Source organism: Pongo abelii, chromosome 13 (genome assembly GCF_028885655.2).
Source record: "Pongo abelii isolate AG06213 chromosome 13, NHGRI_mPonAbe1-v2.0_pri, whole genome shotgun sequence".
NCBI classification, from domain to species: Eukaryota; Metazoa; Chordata; class Mammalia; order Primates; family Hominidae; genus Pongo; species Pongo abelii.
The window spans coordinates 48,701,762-48,720,501 of record NC_071998.2 but is presented as its reverse complement, the minus strand read 5'-3'; the positions used below and the strand labels follow the sequence as shown (position 1 = coordinate 48,720,501).

At 33.8% G+C, this 18,740-nt stretch overlaps 1 protein-coding gene and 1 long non-coding RNA gene across 31 annotated transcripts in view; one reads left to right on the top strand and one right to left on the bottom strand.

Annotated features, from left to right (window-relative positions):
* Positions 1-18,740, bottom strand: part of PTPRD (protein tyrosine phosphatase receptor type D) — a 2,309,169-nt gene that overhangs the window by 1,491,826 nt on the left and 798,603 nt on the right. The gene's annotated exons all lie outside the window — the stretch shown is intronic.
* On the top strand, positions 12,785-17,178 carry LOC112134915 (uncharacterized). Its single transcript, XR_002916242.3, has 3 exons — positions 12,785-13,001; positions 13,944-14,072; positions 17,104-17,178. It is a non-coding gene; the product is annotated as an uncharacterized LOC112134915 (long non-coding RNA).

The following is an 18,740-nucleotide window of genomic DNA, read 5'->3' as shown; positions in this document are numbered from 1 at the left end:
ACAGGTAAGTTGCACTCTAGAGATTCCTATCTTAATACTAATTTCTATTAACTTCATGTTTTTACTTATAAAATTGGCTGGGCACGGTGGCTCACGCCTGTCATCCTAGCACTTTGGGAGGCCGAGGCAGGTGGATCACCTGAGGTCAGGAATTTGAGACCAGCCTGGCCAACATGGTGAAATCCTGTCTCTTCTAAAGATACAAAAAAATTAGCTGGTATGGTGGTGTGCGCCTAAAGTCCCAACTATTTGGAAGTCTGAAGCATGATAATTGCTTGAACCCTGGCAGCGGAGGTTGTAGTGATCTGAGATCATACCACTACACTCCAGCCTGGGTGACAGAGTGAAATTCCATCTCAATTTAGTAAAAAAATACATAAGAATTTAAAAAAATCATTTTTATTTCTCATTTAACTAGATTTTATAAAATATTTCATTTTTTTAAAAAAAGAACAAACAGTACTGCACAACAGTGACACTCTCAGTAGTAAAATAGTTGGGTGGTAGAGAGTGCTACCTCACCAAGCTCAAAATCTTTGTCAGCTTCCAGGTAAAGATCCAACTGGTTTATGATATATGATGACATATATGCATTGACAAATATATATCAAGATTCAGGAATGGTTTACATCAACTATGAAAAAAAAAAAAAAAAAGGCCAAATCCTTTACAGTCCAAAATTTAATTAATTGATATTACTTTTTTCTGTCAATTTTCTTTTGTCACAGTTTAACTAATATACTCTCCTAAATACATCATTTCATAAAGTAAAGAAAGGGTTAAATAAGGTTTCGGAAAAAGAAAAAGAAGATTGAGGAATGGACAAAAACATACCAGGTAAAAGGGATTTGGGACACCCAATAAGGTGGATAAAGGAAAAGAGGATAAAATAACGCTACTACAAAAGGTCAGAGACCTAAGATTAAAGATCCAAAAAAAATGAAAAAAAGTAGAAAAATTTGAATCTGAACAATGTATATCAATTTTTTATTTATTTTATTATTATTATTTATTTATTTATTTATTTATTTTGAGACAGTGTCTTGCTCTGTCTCCCAGGCTGGAGTGCAATGGCATGATCTCGACTCACTGCAACCTCCACCTCCCAGGTTCAAGAGATTCTCCTGCCTTAGCCTCCCAAGTAGCTGGGACTACAGGCGCCTGCCACCATGCCTGGCTAATTTTTTGTGTTTTTAGTAAAGACAGGATTTTGCCATTTTGACCAGGCTGGCCTCGAACTCCTGACTTAAGGTGATCCACCCACGTCGGCATCCCAAAGTGCTGGGATTACAGGCATAAGCCATTGCGCCCAGCCTGTTATACCACTTTTACAATCAGTAGACACTTGGGAAACACAAATAAATCATGAAGTTATATTTTTCTAAAAATGTTTCTTTCCTTTTATTGTTTTATACACATCTGAATGTACAGAGGACAAGCTCCTAGTCATATTTTCTTTCAAAAAAGGATGCCATGAAAAAAGGTATAAAAATAGCTCTCTGGCCGGGTGCGGTGGCTCACACCTATAATCCCAGCACTTTGGGAGGCCGAGGCGGACAGATCACGAGGTCAGGAGATCAAGACCATCCTGGCTAACGCAGTGAAACCCCGTCTCTACTAAAAATACAAAAAAATTACCCGGGCATGGTAGCAGGCGCCTGTAGTCCCAGCTGCTGGGGGCGCTGAGGCAGGAGAATGGCATGAACCCGGGAGGCAAAGCTTGCAGCGAGCCGAGATCAGGCCACAGCACTCCAGCCTGGGCAACAGTGCGAAGCTCCGTCTCAAAAAAAAAAAAAAGAAAAGAAAACGAAAACAGCTAAGGAGTGATAATGGATTTTATTTAAATCTCGTAGACACAGTATATAATATTAATCTGATACAAAGGAAAAAAATGTTTAAAGGGGGAGAAGTAAAAAGAAAAGCCCAAATAGCCACCAGGTGAGCTCCAGGTGGTTATAACATTTTTAGGAAATGTGATAACCAAATCTGGCCATATTTTAAAGAATTTTTTTTTCTGCATGAAAATGACATGCAATAATCAGTGAAGTGTTTAAACAACTATCTAACTCTTCTTTCGTAGTCTTCATCTAGAGTCAAAATTAGATCTAAAGTGGAAACAACTAAAAGAACCCTCTGCTTCAGTTATCGCTTTACTCACAAGTTTCCGGTGCCTCTCTAACACTTTCAAAAATTGATTCAAAGTCCTTCATTAAGTTTATGTCTGTATTTCATCACCTATCAGCCTACCTGACACATTATACATGTTTAAATATTTTCTGGCTGGCTACATGGACATCTGGATGGATCTTATAACATTTTTTTGCCTTTCCATACATAGTATTTATTATAGTCTACTTTGAGTTGATATTTATATTTGTATGTCTATATATTTTTCTAAATAGGAATTACATGTTAAAACATTTCAGAAACCAGGGCTCTAACTTTGGTGGAGAAAGCATTAATATACATCCAAGGTAAGCATCATCGAGCGGAATGCCTCGGCCTATAGGCAAGTTCCTGTAGCATATGAGATTTTCAGTGCATAACTATTCAAGCTTGGGAAGTGCACTGGATGTCACATAAGAAGTTCACAGAATATAAATAAACTCAAACAATAAATTACTTGCTCCAAAATATTTTATTCTGCACTATTTTTCCCTGTTCACAGGCCAAGACACTCTACTGAGGGGGAAATAATCGACATATTCCTAGGTGATTAAAATTTTTAAATCGGCCAGGCGCAGTGGCTCACGCCTGTAATCCCAGCACTTTGGGAGGCCGAGGCGGGTGGATCATGAGGTCAGGAGATCAAGACCATCCTGGCTAACACGGTGAAACCCCGTCTCTACAAAAATATAAAAAATTAGCTGGGCGTGGTGGCGGGCGCCTGTAGTCCCAGCTACACAGGAGGCTGAGGAAGGAGAATGGTGTGAACCTGGGAGGCAGAGCTTGCAGTGAGCCGAGATTGTGCCACTGCACTCCAGCCTGGGCGACAGAGCCAGACTCTGTCTCAAAAGAAAAAAAAAAAACAAAAACTTTTAAATCAAGTCGTAATTTATCAGGACAAGTGGAAATCAAACTTAAGGTAAACATTGTAGCTACTGAAATCTCTCTTATAAATTCTCTGAATGAACTTCAATTATATTCGGGTCTTCAAAAACAGAAGTTAATCACTTGAGCGAATACTTTATTTATCTTTGTGAAACAACTAAAAGAACACACATAATTTCTTAACTCCATGGGATCAAAGACGGTCTTAGCAGGCCAGAACCTCTTTCTAATCTGGTCCCAATTTCCTCTAATTTTAATGTAGAGGTAGGAATATCTGGCTGGGAATCTATACTGTACTATTCATTAGCTCTCCATCCTCAGATTTAATGTACCCAAGTCTCAAGTTTCATAGCCTTAAAAAGTGAATGTTTGTTTTGTTTTCTTGATGTATTGTCTTGGACATTCGACAATTTTTCTTAAATGAGAAAAAATATGGCAAAGAATTTTATAAAATGTTTATCCTCCTCATCATCTAATTTGTTTCCTGCCGCTGAAAGCCACCTTCCCCAGGGGCTTGAGAATGACACCTGTCCACTGTTTCAGCAGTTGGTTTGCTTCCCTGCTTATTGTTTTCTCTATGAAATCTTAAAACCTAACTAAGGCTTTGCTGCCCACTGCAGGTGGAGAGGAGAATAAATCAATTCCCTTCTGCCTGATTTCAGTGGCTTTATCTCAAATGTTTTGTAAGTTATTCTGCTGCTAATTAAACAATCTCATTTATAGATATTTTCTTCCTATGAACTCAACACTAGTTTAATAGGTATAAATATAAGTTCTGATCAACTATTAAATCCATAACAAAGAAAAATAACAAGGACTTAAACAATGTATATTAATAATTATGTTAGCTTGAAATTATACATTCACACAAATGTTTGCCTGTCAAATTCAGTTCTTATATTTTTGGCTATTTTCATATTAAAATTGTTTAATGAATCTCTTCAAAACTTGTAATGTGTTTCAACAGTTGCCTAGAATGGGACCAAGTATTACAATAGGCAATAAATATATTTTGAATAAACAAATGAATGGATCTACACTAATATACGAATACATGTAAAAACCCAAACTAGCCTTATAACAAGCATGGTAACTAGTTCAGTTTGAACAGGTCCTATGGCATCTTGGAAGACAGATGGTTCAGTACATATCATAAATATATATAATGAACCAGAAAATGTAATAGATAAATGCACTGTGTTTTAACAGTTCATAGTAGAATGTATTAAAGGATTTTCCTTAGAATTTCTACTCTAGTAAAATTTTGTTACAGATATTTTTTTAGGAACTATAAAATATTTTTTCCCATTGTCTTTTTGTTATGCTGCATATAGCCATCATTAAGGGGATTCTCAGCTAGTTTTAAAAGATTTTAGTTTAGTTATATCTTCAGTTAATTGTGTTAGCTAAAATCGGATTATACCTTTAAAAATGAAAAAGGTGTTCTGGAATTATTTGTTAACTGCACACGTTTGTTCTTTAAGAAATTCATAAGATCATAGAATCATGTTTTTTTTTAAGCTGAAATAGACTTTAAAAGATGGTAAATGTAAGAAGTTTGTTTTGAACCTGTGCAATTATAATAATGACCTTTAATTCTTTTCTAATGGCCTAGATAGAATTAATTGGTTATTTCAATATCAGGGCTCATCTTGTGTGGAATTTTAAAAGAGTCTCTTCTTTCTCATAATGGGTTCTATCACCCATGATGATAAGCTTATCTATCAAGCTTATTTAACATGTTCTGAAAGCACATTTTTAAGAGCCTTGGCGTTCTCTGTCTTTCTTCATCTTTCTTCTATATTATTTGCAGGGAGGAAGAACCCATTTTTGTTTCTTTGTAATTTTGTTTTGGTCAAGCTATCATTTAGATCTTACCAACAGTCTTTCCTTTTAATTATGTTTCCTATATTGAGACTTTTTTTGATTGGAAATAGTATACTATTTACAAAAATCGAGAAACCATTTTTTGCTTATGGGAAGTTATGAGCTATCCAATTTCTAAATAGCAGCCATGCTGCCATCTTCTGGTTATCCTGTAAGAATTTTCTTATGCTTACAAGCTTCATGTTAAAATGCAGCTTGATGTACCTTGAATTTTTTTTATGTCTACTAAGGACACATATTTGAATAATTAGAGCACTGCATCTAGAGTTCTGTTGTCCTGAAGTCCTAAAGCAAATAAAAACTTAAGTCTTATCATTTTAACTATTATAATGGGACTCCAAGGATTAAAAAAATGTTTTATCCCATGATTTGGAGGCCAGTGAGATTTTCTGACGCTTTTTAAAAAATCATATTACTCTTTATTTTTTTCACAGCTTTTCAGTGTGGCAGCAAGATGACCACCCTTCCCTCAGTGAGTGTGAAACTTTTCCAAATCCACAATTCCTGTTAATATTAGTACTGCATGTTATTTAATATTGTTTCAGGTAGCAATGAACCACTTGCCAATTTAACTGTCTTATTTCATTTGAAAACTCTGCCAGCACCTATAGGGCAGGCCAAGGGCCTCAAAGGAAGGGTAGAAGGAAGCGAGAGTTTCATGTATCTTTAAGAGCTTTTTCATGACGTGATGACAGAATTTCAAGTACTGTAATTCTCTAAATCGATTTTTTAATTAGAATTTTGTGGGAAGAAGACAACCATAATATAGAAAGTCATTACTTAGAAAGTAAAAGGCACAGTTTAATGATTGCAAAGGCATCAAAAAAGCAAAAATCTCTAAATACAACATTTTTAAGCATTATATATAATTAATAAAATATTTTTATGCATCAAAAAAAAAAGACTTATAGCACTCTTTTTTTGTATGTTAGTGTAACCTAATGATGTTCAATTTTTGTATGTGTGAAAATTGCCATTTACCCCACTGGCATTCTTCTCCTAGTAGCCCTGGAGGAAAAAAATAGAACAATTTTAGGAGATAAATTTATGTCTCACACTGAAAACTGATTTTAAAATGTAAGATATTACATACATTGCTTCAAATTCAAATGAGGAAGTACACTTAGTGGCTTCAAGCTCTGTGCTATTTTCAGATGACTATATGAGAGTATAAATCATAATAGCTCATTGAAAATCAGAATGCAAATGGCCCCAGTAAATGTTTAGCAACAGAGGATTTTCTCAACTGTTTATTAAGAGCAATCCAAAATCTAAAGCAGCTGAGACAGGTGCTAATTTCAATCCTGTTATTAGTAATTAGTGATGAAATTTAATGGTGTTTATAAGTAGCTCTGAAACATTTGTCATATAAACATGGTTTAAATTTAACGGGTATTAAAATGGAGTTTTTAAGCTTAATAGACTTGGGCAAACAGGTATTTTGAATAATCAACACCTCTGAGAGCATATGCCAAATTTAAATGGCAAAATTGGCCCATTTGTGGTGGGAACAAAAATGACCTTGTAACTTCTGAATACTGTGTGTGAATCGATATGAATGTGGATTGTACCATACCTAGATGGTTGATTACTATTTGTTTACTAAAATGCAGGACCTGAATTTCCCTTATTTTGCCATGAAAAAATTATTTTTAGTCTCCTATATTCACAAACATTGCTGTTATCATAAGTTGATAGATGCCAATTGAATGGAAATTTTATCATCCCATAGCTTTACTATGAATAAAATGGATGTATCTATAAAATGTGCCATTTGATCCATTTCTCTGAGTTGTTTTGTTTTCTTCCAGTTATGAAGACATAATCTTTTTTCATATCCAGAAACAAAAGTAAAACTCCTACTTGGTCAAACTCATGATCTTCTATTATCAGCAGCAAAGTAGAACTAAATGTATTAAAATGCCCACACATATGTATATGTTATCAATATAAGTAGATAGACAAATGGATGGATGGGCGGACAGATAGATATATATGATTGTCAACATGTGTTTCCTAAATTTATTTTATGCTGTTAAGAAAGATGATCTCTGTTAGTAAAAAGTATAAATTATTTATTCAGAAATTTGCTCCTGTTATACACATCCTAAACCTGAATCAAGAGGGAAAAACGTTTTATTCAGTATTTTCAAAGGTTTCAAATTCAGCTCAGAATATATTATTTTAGAAAAAAACTATATAATGGTCAAAGTACCTTATTTGTTCTTCCTTCTGTGTAGTTCCTACTTGGTTTCCATTAGATTAAATCCCAAATTCCAGTTAACTTTAAGTAAATGGACAAAAAGTATAAAATAGTAACAATATTAAGATTAAAAAGTTTTGAGGATAAAATGGGACTTTCAGTTGTACAGTACTGGAAATTGTTTATGAAATTCAACCTACTACTTCCTAAAATATAAGAGTAGCAAAGAGCTAAAGAATAATCAAAAGGAGTAAGAAATAAAAGGACTTAATCTGATTCCACTAGCATGTATTGATCTTTTGTCCTATGCGAGGCATTAAGCTAGGTTAAAAAATATGTGTTTGGCACTTGTCCTTCCCTCAGCTGTTCAGAGCTCATCAAGTGAGTTAGACACATAAACATTTATTAAAACAATACAATGAATGTATATACGTACACGTATATATATACATGTATATATACATGTGTGTGTGTGTGTGTATATATATATATATGTACATATACATACATATATGGTGTTCCAAAATGTACAAATTACAGTCCCATTAATTATGACCATGTTGACCATCGAAGGTGTTACCAAGAAATGACATAAGGACTAGGCCTTAATGGATGCTTAGATTTTTGCAAGGCAAATGAGTGGGTATTTGAAAAAACGTGAGTAATATAGTGAAAGGTATGGAGACTTAGCGATTTATGGTATTTGGGGCACTGGTGGCAGAGGCAAAAGTGAGTGTATCAATGTGGCTAGAGCAGAGAAGGCAAAAACAGAGAGGTAAGTAAGGGATACTGAATGATAAGCTAATCAAACAAGGAGAATTTAGACTCTTAAAGAGATGAGTATTGATGATAATCATGAGTAACATTGTTTGTCGACTATTTCACATGTGAGATTTAATCTGATCTTCAAAAGAGCCCTGAAATATAAGAATTACTATGTTCTCAATTTTACAGATAATAAAACCAAGGCTTAGAGAAGATAAATATTCTGTCTGGAATCAAACCTGTAGTAAGTAACTCAAACTGAATCTCTCTCTAAAGGTCTTATGTCTTCTGCTAAACTGCCAACCTGACCAGAATGGTGTTTTAAAAGATAACTTTACTGGCAGTGCTAAATTAGAATAAATTGAAGGGAAGAGAACCTAAAAGGGGAAGGTAACAGTTTAGAAGATGCTGCAATCATCTAAACCAGAAATATCACAGGTCTAAATGAATGAGGGAGTGGAAAGAGCAGAGGCAGCTTCACCTTAAAACCAACAACTTGAGCTTCAATGTGCTCACTGGCACAGGCCACTCCCAAGCCCCTGGGAGGAGCCCTTGCACGGGCTTCACATGATCATGTATGTTTGTAAAATGTGAGAATACTTTAACTGTGCATAGTTAAGGCTCCTGCCTCTTTCTACTTTGTCTTCTCATCTGTTACACTTTTGCTCCTGTCCTATGGTGTTGGAAAGGCCACATGTATTTGGAGATCTGGATAGGGAAATATTTGAGAATATATTTAATTTGGAAATAGTGGGGTATATTGAGTTTTAGAATAGTGGGACCTAACTATCCCATTGTAGGGAAAGTTTTTAGGAATACTGTCACCCGATATTAACTCATCCAGCTTTGAAATACTGTTATAGGGCTAGAGATCTGATCACAATATTGAGGGCCATTGCCACCCAGCCAAGGAAGCATTTGGATAGTGGAAGAAAAACAAGGTTTGTATTTTAAGGAACCAAAAACAAGTCTGAGGAAAATTTGTAATCATCAAACAAATAAAGTATTAGCCTAGTATTGTGTTATCATTGATACTTAGTCAAAAAGGGATGTCAAAAGGGAATATACATGCTAGATAATGAAGCATATACAATTATAAACACGTCATTAAACTTTTTCTTATTTTTGATGGAAATAACATAAAATAGATTTGATTAGTATTTCTTTGTGGTAGGACAAAAACCTCCAGCAGTACTTCAAACTGCAAATATACCTGTGTATGAAGTTGCATGGTTTATGTTTCCCATTGTATCAGATCATGTCTTACCACATCTGACACATCTTCTTCTGACAATGTCTGGGAGTTCCAGACTAAACAGGAAGTAAAATTGCCACTGACATAGCAAAATGATCCAAATATACTAGAAAAAATAAAAAGTACATTTCTAGTCTCTCTACAGAAACTATTGCAAGATTGTTTTCATGTGACGATATCAATGACTATGCACCACCATCACAAGAAAAAAGAAAGAAAATATATAGAATTCAGAATTATATTAAGAAAAAGATTCTTCTAAATTTTAAGGTATTTTTCAGTTTTTTTAAATATGCAATTTATTGTGATTTCTTTATTCATTCAAATCAAATATTCACTTCCGAACAGATGCTGTATTTTTAAAGAGGATCCCCAAATGGATACCAAGTTTTGGTTCTGAAACACAAATCCTTTCCCCAGTTTAAAAAAAAAAAGAAGTAAAGGAGGCTGGGATATCTGAGAAACGTTTTGAAGATAAACTTGCTAATACTTCCTAATCCAGTGGCAGGGAGAGTAAGATAAAATTCCATGGTGCCTATCATGGATAGAGTACTGAAAAGGATTCTAGGTTTGCATAGAAGATAGCTCAATTTTAGATATGTGCTGCCTGAGGAATCAATGAAATTATAGGAAGAAATATCCAGGAGGAGGCTGAAATGATGGCTCTGATGTTCAGGAGAAAATTGAAAAATAGTCATGTAAATTTGAGGAAACTAAGCATTTGCTGAAGCTAAAGCTAAGAAAGTAGATGAGAATTCTCAGGGAGGGACTTTTCAGTTGGAAGAAATGAAGATAGGTACAAAACCTGTAGCCTGATAAATGTGTGGAGTAAAATGAGGAACCAAATCATATAAAAGAAGAAAAAACAAGCAAAAATTGCATTCAAAAAGGTAGGCAAGAATTAGTAGAAAGTTGAATTTGGAAGGTAAAGTCAGAAAGGACTTCATGAAAAATCTAAAAATAGCAAAGTCTTCAGGAATGAAAGGGCCATGAGGACTGAGAAAACGATGCTAGTGTTTTGGGGTTCCTTTAAACCACTTTATTGAGGTATGATTCGGCATATAGAAAGCTGCATAAATTCAACATATACAACTTGATGAGTTTGGAGAGAAGTATACACCATTACGTCATTGCCACAATCAAGGCCATAAACTTATTCACCATCTGAATAGCAATATTTAAAAGGATGCTGGTAAACTCAGTGTAAGAAGTTTTTATCAACTAATAGAGATGGAAGATTGAACATAGTTTTCTCAATAGTATATGGGATATCTGAGAGCAAAGACAATGCTCATACACTGTACTTTAAAGAAATATATGGGGAAGGAATTAAAAACACATTTTAGAAGAGAATGTTACAAAGTATTTGGTACAGAATTAGCTTAATTTAAAAAAATACAACATATGCATAAAATATCTAGATTTATACCAAAATAGTAATACCCTAGGTAGCAGAATTTCAGGCAGTTTTTTTTTTAAACAGGCATTTTAGTTGTTTGGGTTTTTTTGCATGTATTTCAAATTTTTTAAAAAATTAAATTATTTTATAAGAAAATACTATAAATTACATATTTAAAATGTGCAAAGCAAATTTATAAAATTTAAGAAGGTAATTATGGTTTAAGGAAGAAAGTAGTAGTTAAGATTAGAAGGTTCTGGAAGATAAGGAAAACATCAAAGATAATAGATGGACCAAAAATCTAGAAAAATGAGAAAGAATAGAGTGAATAATCCAAAATTGATGAGGCTATACTTGACGAAAAGAATCACCTTCTGTCAGGTCGGGCATGGTGGCTCACGCCTGTAATCCCAGCACTTTGCGAGGCTGAGGCGGGTGGATCACCTGAGGTCAGGAGTTCAAGGCCAGCCTGGCCAACATGGTGAAACTCTGTCTCTACTAAAAATAAAAAACTAGCCAGACCTTGTGGCAGGCACCTGTAATCCCAGCTACTCGGGGGAGCTGAGGCAGGAGATTCACTTGACCCCGGGCTGTGGAGGTTGTAGTGAGCTGAGATCGCGCCATCGCACTCCAGCCTGGCAGACAACAGTGAGACTTCATCTCAAAAAAATAAAAAATAAAAAAATCATCCTCTGTCATAAAATTGGGAAGGAAGTAGTAATAAAGTTAGAAAATGATGGATTTGGGGTGAAATAAAAGTAAGTTAAAGAGTTAATGTCTGAATACATGAATGTTCTTGATCATATTAGAGATACATATTTCAGCAAAATTTGAAAAAGTTAAAAGAGGATTGGAACCTCACAGAATAGCCACCAGGGACAGAGGACAAGGAAGGGAAATAAAACAAAAGAATTTACCAAGTATTGGTAAATACTTGGATATTGAGGGCCCAAGCAGTGTCTGATAATCATACATTTTAATAGAGTAAATTAATAAATACTGTTATTTTCTTTGATAACACTGTAGGGGAGGAAGCCTTTATTCACTCCTCACTAGATTTATGGCTGAGACATATGTAATAAAAGAGGTCAACAAGGGAAAATCATATTTATTTAACATGAGTTCTACCTGACACAGGCACCTTCAGAAATGAAGACTCAAAGAAATAGAGAAACCTGTGTATTTTTATGCTACATTTGATGAAGTAAATAGTTGTGAAGTATGATTAGACAAAAAGGATATGATCTAATGGTAATAAATTCGGGGGAATTTATCAAGGGTTGTTTGTTCACGTTCCTCTGTGTCCTTGTGTCTTCAGACATAAGGACATTCCTTTCCTCCAAGGATAGGGAAGGGGCTGCTCAGGTAAGAATCTTATGACCTATTTCATGGGAGAAGGTCAGAGAATGACCTTTCTGCTTCTGCTATTTTTCTCAAATGTTAAGATGCCGTTTTTTGGGGTATCATGTTCTGAATTCCATCAGCATGCAGCAGCCTAGAAGTAGAAATGCAGGAAGAAATGGTTGTTTGGAATAAGCCATATGTAGAGAAGAGAACAAGAAGGAAATAAAGTAGTTGCTGAGAGCGCAGGTAAAATGAATGATTTATGAAGCAGACACAGCAAATTGGAAGCAAATTCAGGTGGAGGTCTTAGATATGGAGATATAATCAGAAATTAGAAAATATCACCCAAATTACCAAAGCATAGTGGGTGTGAATCTCTAATCCTGAGACATAATGGAGGTAAAATATTTTGGTTTTCCTTTTAATGTTTTTAAAAATGTTTTGTTCTCAAAAATATTTTGAAAGTTGGGACATTTTGCACATTAGATCCTCATCTTACTTATTAACATAACATCAAACATTATTCCTCTTATTATTACGGGAATTACTGCAGAATCAAAACTTATATATCTCATCTACACATTTTAAAAGTCATTTGACCAGGAGGTTCCCTCCAATTTATGTATTTTAAAAATAAATGCAATTAACTTCCATATAGGAAATAAATGAGATAGGTTTGTAGTCAGGTTGAAGAGTACATTAAATGCTAATAGATTAGGTTGAGATATATGTTTTGGAAGGAGAGTTAAACTTAAAAATTAAAGATCTTATAGAGAGAGCAATTATAGAATGTAGCTCTTTAAATGAGTTAATCAATAGAATAGAATCGAAGACCACTGGAATTTGAAAGTCTTCAGAGTTCAGAATGGAACATTCAGAGGATACTGAAGTTATCCACAATCTTTTTAAGCCCTAAGGGTAGAAAGGGACTCTAAAGGCCAGGCTAAATACTTCTAAAAATGAAAGTAACCACTTGCAAATCAGGAAGCGTTGCTTTGGGAAGAATGATACACTGTGTTTCCTTGGGGGCAGATAAGGAAGAGTCATAACCTAAGTGTTGTCAGTTCAATATTCCACAAACACTAATGAGAACCAAGGTAAAGCATACATTTGCAAATGCTAAAATTCAAAAGAGACCGAACTGTCTCTTTACAAACAATAAAAAGGGGGGTGAGCATTAGAGGAAGGTTAGGCTTCAATAAAAGTTGGAAATAAAATGATGTCCCAATGAACATAAATAAAGAGTTAAAAGTAACAAAAGAGTTTGAGGCCTTAACAAAAGGACAAAGCAAGGAAGATAAAATAGTCATCTAAAGGGAATCTAGACTGAGAGAGACTAGGTGGAGAGCTTTCATTTTGAACTCTGATTAATCACGAAGACAAAAGAAAAAGATTTTGAAACACAGAGAAAAAGGACAAGGATTAAACCTGCTTCAAAGTACTAAAAGAAATTCCTTTCAGTCTACAAATTTTCATTCTCAACTCTTCCTAAAGGTGGATGAGCCACTTGACGTTCTTGTCAAAAGAAAAAATAATAATACAATATTGAATTCCTGAAGAGATTTCTGTCAAAATAAGTAAAATAAAGTTTCCAAAGTGAAATACATTTTGGAAGTCCTGCATTCCACACTCTTTTGGGATTATCTTAATGCCCATTTGTTTTATAAAATGTTTGATTAGCCAGGCAGGGTGGTGCACTTGCAGTACCAGCTACTCCAGAGACTGAGGGGGAAGGATGGCTTGAGTCAAGGAAATCCAGCCTACAGTGAGCTATGATTGAGTCACTGTGCTCCATCCTGGGGACAGAGCAAGATCTTGTCCCTAAAAAAGTAAAATAAAATATTTAAGATGTTCCCCAGTTTTGCAAAAATCTTTATTTAATATTTCATAAATGTATATGAACTCAGCCATTTGGAAAGAAAAGGGACTAGTGTGATCCTGAATCACAGGTTCCTTGGAGAAAAAGGGTAAAAGCAAAGGGCCAATTGATTAAATGATTTTAAAAGATCCTTTAATGATTTATAACTAATGAATTATAGGTCTGTAAAGAGAGAAGAGATTATTTGAAATTGAATAGATGAACAAAGGAAGGATCATTGTCTATAGATCATGAGTTCCTGGAAGACAGAAACCACTTGCTTGATACTTTGTAGCTCTGTCAGCACATGGTAAGTACCTGGTAAATGTATTTTGACTGATTGAATGATACTTTATTAATATTAGGTATTTAATTATATTTGCCCAATTTATCTAATGTTGAAAGGTGTTTAAGGGTCAATAAAGGAGCTCATCCACATCTCTAGCTGATAGCAGTACATATAACAAGCAATTTAAAGCTTGTAAAACAATAGCTACTCAAAATTTAATGAACATTTCTTAAGGGATATGCAACAGAAGCATTTACATCTCTAAAGGAGATACACGATTAGTTGAGCTTTTTGACAACTGTCCAAGCACTAATCTCCTTGTTCTATACTAAGAGTTTAGAATGTATTTAAATAAGAAAGATGTTATAAATAGCTACTCAACTGTTATTTATTTATTTATTTATTTGCATTTGAGAAGGAAAAAAGAATCAGACACTTATTTAAAAGTCATCTTTATCAAAAGTAAATATTAGGCACTTCCATCATGTAACAATTTTGATTTTAGAGGTCTTTTTAGTGACAAATATAAATGCAATTTTTAAATCGTTACTACCTGGTATACACTCATAGAAAGGAAAATGCTTTCATGCATATAAGTCCTCTCTTGACAAAGTAAAGCTACTAGCTTTAAGCTGACCCACTTTTCTCTATGCTGTATCAGGTATAAGCAAGCTAAAGAGGATTTAAAAAAAAGTAACTTTCAATATAAAACAGGAATGGAAATGCACTGCACCTAAACTCCAACGGGATTTTCCTTTTGTCAAAGGCTGCCCTTCTATAACCTGTTCTGAGTTTGTAAAGCATACTAATCTCACTGAGGCTCTTACTACACCTCTTTGGTTGTTAATTTTAAATAATCTGTACAAAGGCAAGTTTACCAAAGTATATAAAGGAAGCATATTTCTGTGGCCATTGGAGAGTAAGTGAACAAAACTTTTGTTGGACTAAGAAAAGTAGTTTTACCTGCAATTCTGACAATTCATTTTATTAACTGATTTGTCAATAATTGTTTTGAATTTCACTGTTGGAGGACACATTTCAGCTAACTATTAAAGGTTAAGTTCACCAAACAGGAGGATACTAATTAACTGCCTCTTAAGAAATTGACCAGGCCACTGCAAGTTCTTTTGTCCAATGTCTACAAATCAGAAGGATGCTCTTTAAGGCATTTCCATCAGGATACACGTTGGCACAAAACTCAGGCAAGCAGTGCTTACAATCAGAAGACTATAATGATAACAGATAAAGGTTATTGTTCTGTTTATACGAGAATGGAGTCAGCTTGGATAATTTTCAGAATTTAAGGATATATGGCAAGTTGGTGAGTATTGAGAAAAAAAAGTCTGTTTCATCTTATGAATTTCAAATTGAATTTATTTAGCACCAGCTGCTTAATGGCGACTCAAGTTGCTTAAGGTTTATTAGAATATTGTGTTTCATCTCCTTGAATTGGTGCAGACACAGTCTGGTCCAGGTGTGAGGTCCAATATGATAATTTAAACTCAGATTAAAATTGCTTTTACTTTACTCCTGAAATGCAAATAATGTAATGGAAATGTTTGAGATCAAGATTCCTATGGATTGATAGGAAACCTGTTGTTTCCCTCATTGTTCATCCAAATATGTCCGTATTTTGTATTCTTAGCAATTGTATAAACTACAATGTCCTTAGGTCAAAAGGGCACATAATTATAGTTTGCTCCCTGCCTCCTTAGAATTTGAAGTTAATGTGCTACCTTATATTAGGCAATAATTTGCTCCTAAATTAGCCACATAACCCAAACTTAATCTCCAGGTTCCAAATATGAAATATCTTGTTGTTCTAACATTTGGATAATCTCCACTTTATACATCTCTGGCTCTATAGCCTAGGGAACTCTTATAAATGTATGTTTGGAAACTTTTTGTGGGAAAGCTTAGCCTTATAGTAACTCATATCACACAAAGTCCAGGATGCTAGGAACTTTTAAAAAAAAAAAAAATTCAACTCTCCATACCCAGTATCCAGAATAGGACCTAGCTTATAGTTGGAGCTCAATAAATGCTTGTTGAATGAATACACCTATCAGCTTTTTCTCCACATATTATCTGAGGACCTCTAACACATGCTGGCAATCTCCCCCTCCCTCAGAAAAAAATTCTGATGAAACAAACTCATAATTGTTTATTCATTCTCTTTTTCTCACACACATTTTCTTTTGTGTTACACTAATAATGCATATAATTTGAGCTATTTTAAGAGTACCAAATATTATACTGATTACATTAATTTTAAGCATGGTAAGATGATCAAATTTACTATTACTGAACTACATGGAATTTACTTGGAAAACCTAGTTCCACAAAATATTTTAATCTGATCCAGCAAAACCTAAGACATATTTTGCAGCATATCCATATCGGTTTATTATAAATTTAATAATCTATAATTAGGTAAATATATTGCCAGACATGTAAGCATTATGCAAATAAGAAAAGATACACTAAATCACTGAAAATATTGGTATTCTAATATTGGAGTAATTTGGGGAAAATACTAATGTTACTTTCACCCTCACTGAACTGGACATTTTGATAAAAAAGAAAAAAAAACAAAAACCAAACAAACAAACAAAAACGCTCAGTGATAATCCTCATTGGTAGTAAAAAATGTCAAACTCTTATAAGAAACACAAAATTTTTAAATCACTCTCAATATAGCTGCAGAATTGCAGAACTGTTTTTTCATTAGATTGCTTCAGTATCTACAATTCAGATATAATTATTTCTTTTCTTAAATTAATGGGATATCACTTCCAACAATAGTTTTTCTGCATTTTCTCATTTTAAATCCATCAGTGAAATTTTAACTTATCATGATGAGCATCCCAAATAGATAAAACTTCATGGCCAGCAGAGTTAGTACTGTTTTAATAAGGCATCTGACAAATAAATATAATTGTAACTGGTGCCTTCTTGATGTCTAGGATCCTGCCTGGTATACCAATGAGGTCTATGAGGGGAAAACAAAATTTTTAATTTACAAATGCATTTTTTTTCTCTTTTCTTTCAGGAAAGAAACTGCTTTTCCTGTCAAACTAATACATGTGATTATTAAAGGTAAAAACATAACAAATCAAATAAAAAAGGAATTTATCATTTAAAGAGAAGCTCATATGTTAATGAGCTTGAAGTATTGTAATGAAATATCAGAAAGATCCTGACATAGTAGTTTTACAATACACAAGAGCAGACAAGAGATCTAGATTTTGTTTAGTGTTTCACTATCTCAGTAGAAGTTTATGGGTGCCTATCTTAACTGAGTTCTCTTACTGGAGCAATGGAACAAGAATTATGCCCACATTGCTGCATTCCAATGTTAAAATCTACATCATCAGAAATGTAGTGTGTGAGTTATTTTTTTTTAATGCACAAAAGGTTATCTGATGGCTGTTTTTGATCAGCTTCTAACCTCAAGAAAAACTATTTTTTACTAGAATCAAGTACTGCTATGTGTATCCAGTCTCATCCCTCTACATTTCTTTCAGTCCCATAGAGCTCTTTTAGCTGAAAGAAGCTTTGACTCTGAAGCAGGACCAGATAATTACATAATCATGCAATATTTCATACTATAGCAGTACATTGCACTGAATTTCCCATCCCTAAAGCCCACTTGGAAATGGCTGGAAATATGGATCCAGCCATTGAATCACACATTAATGTATCAGCACACAGGAAACTAATAAAAAATGTTTAAAAGGGTAAATTGAATAGCTACTAAAATTGTGAATTTATGAATGTGTTCTAAAATTTCTATGAATAAAAAATTTTATATGGCTTTTAACAACATAAATTTTCAACCAGAAAGGAACTTTTTATCTTTCCTTAACTCTTTTGAGGAAGTCTCTCAGATTTTATTTCAATCAGTTCTTGCCACCTAGTAGGTGTTGAATAAATTTTTACTGAATTCATACATAAAATTTTAAATTATTTATGGGGAGAAAGCATATTATGAAACTCATGAACATAAAGGCATTTAATCTAAACAAGACTTTGAGCTAATACAAAGTTTACTTCTTTAGCATACCATGCACTTGGTAGAGATATGAGGTGTGCTTTTTATATATAAAATGTTTGATTATAATCAGATGATTCAAAATAGAATTTTTATAATATTATGTTAAATTTCATCCACATTTTACATAAGCAATTATTTACTTGACAGAAGAAATTCCTTGTTAAGTTTTATAATTTTATATGATTGTTCTAAAGGTGAAAATGTGATCACATATAAAATATATTTAAAATTTACTGATAGTAATACCTTACATTTGTAAAATATTGTACAGTTTATATAGTGCAATCATGTAATATCTAAATTGATCCTCATAGGGACTTTGCAGTTAAGTATAAACACTATCTTTTAATTAGAAAAAATAAACACCATAATAGCTTGGAGCATGGGTTCTGGGGCCAGGCTTACCCAAATTTTGCCATTTACTGTGTGGCCTCAAGCAAATGTCTCAACAACCCCCAAATGAATGATGTTAACAACCTCACAATGACCTAGTAGTATGAGAAGAAGAAATATATAAAGTGCTTTGCCTAGTGCCCTTTGTTTGATAAATGTACAATATTGATTTCATTATTAGCATCAGTCTTTATAGTGATATTGTTATTAATGAGAGATTGGGCTGTCAATTAAGTGAC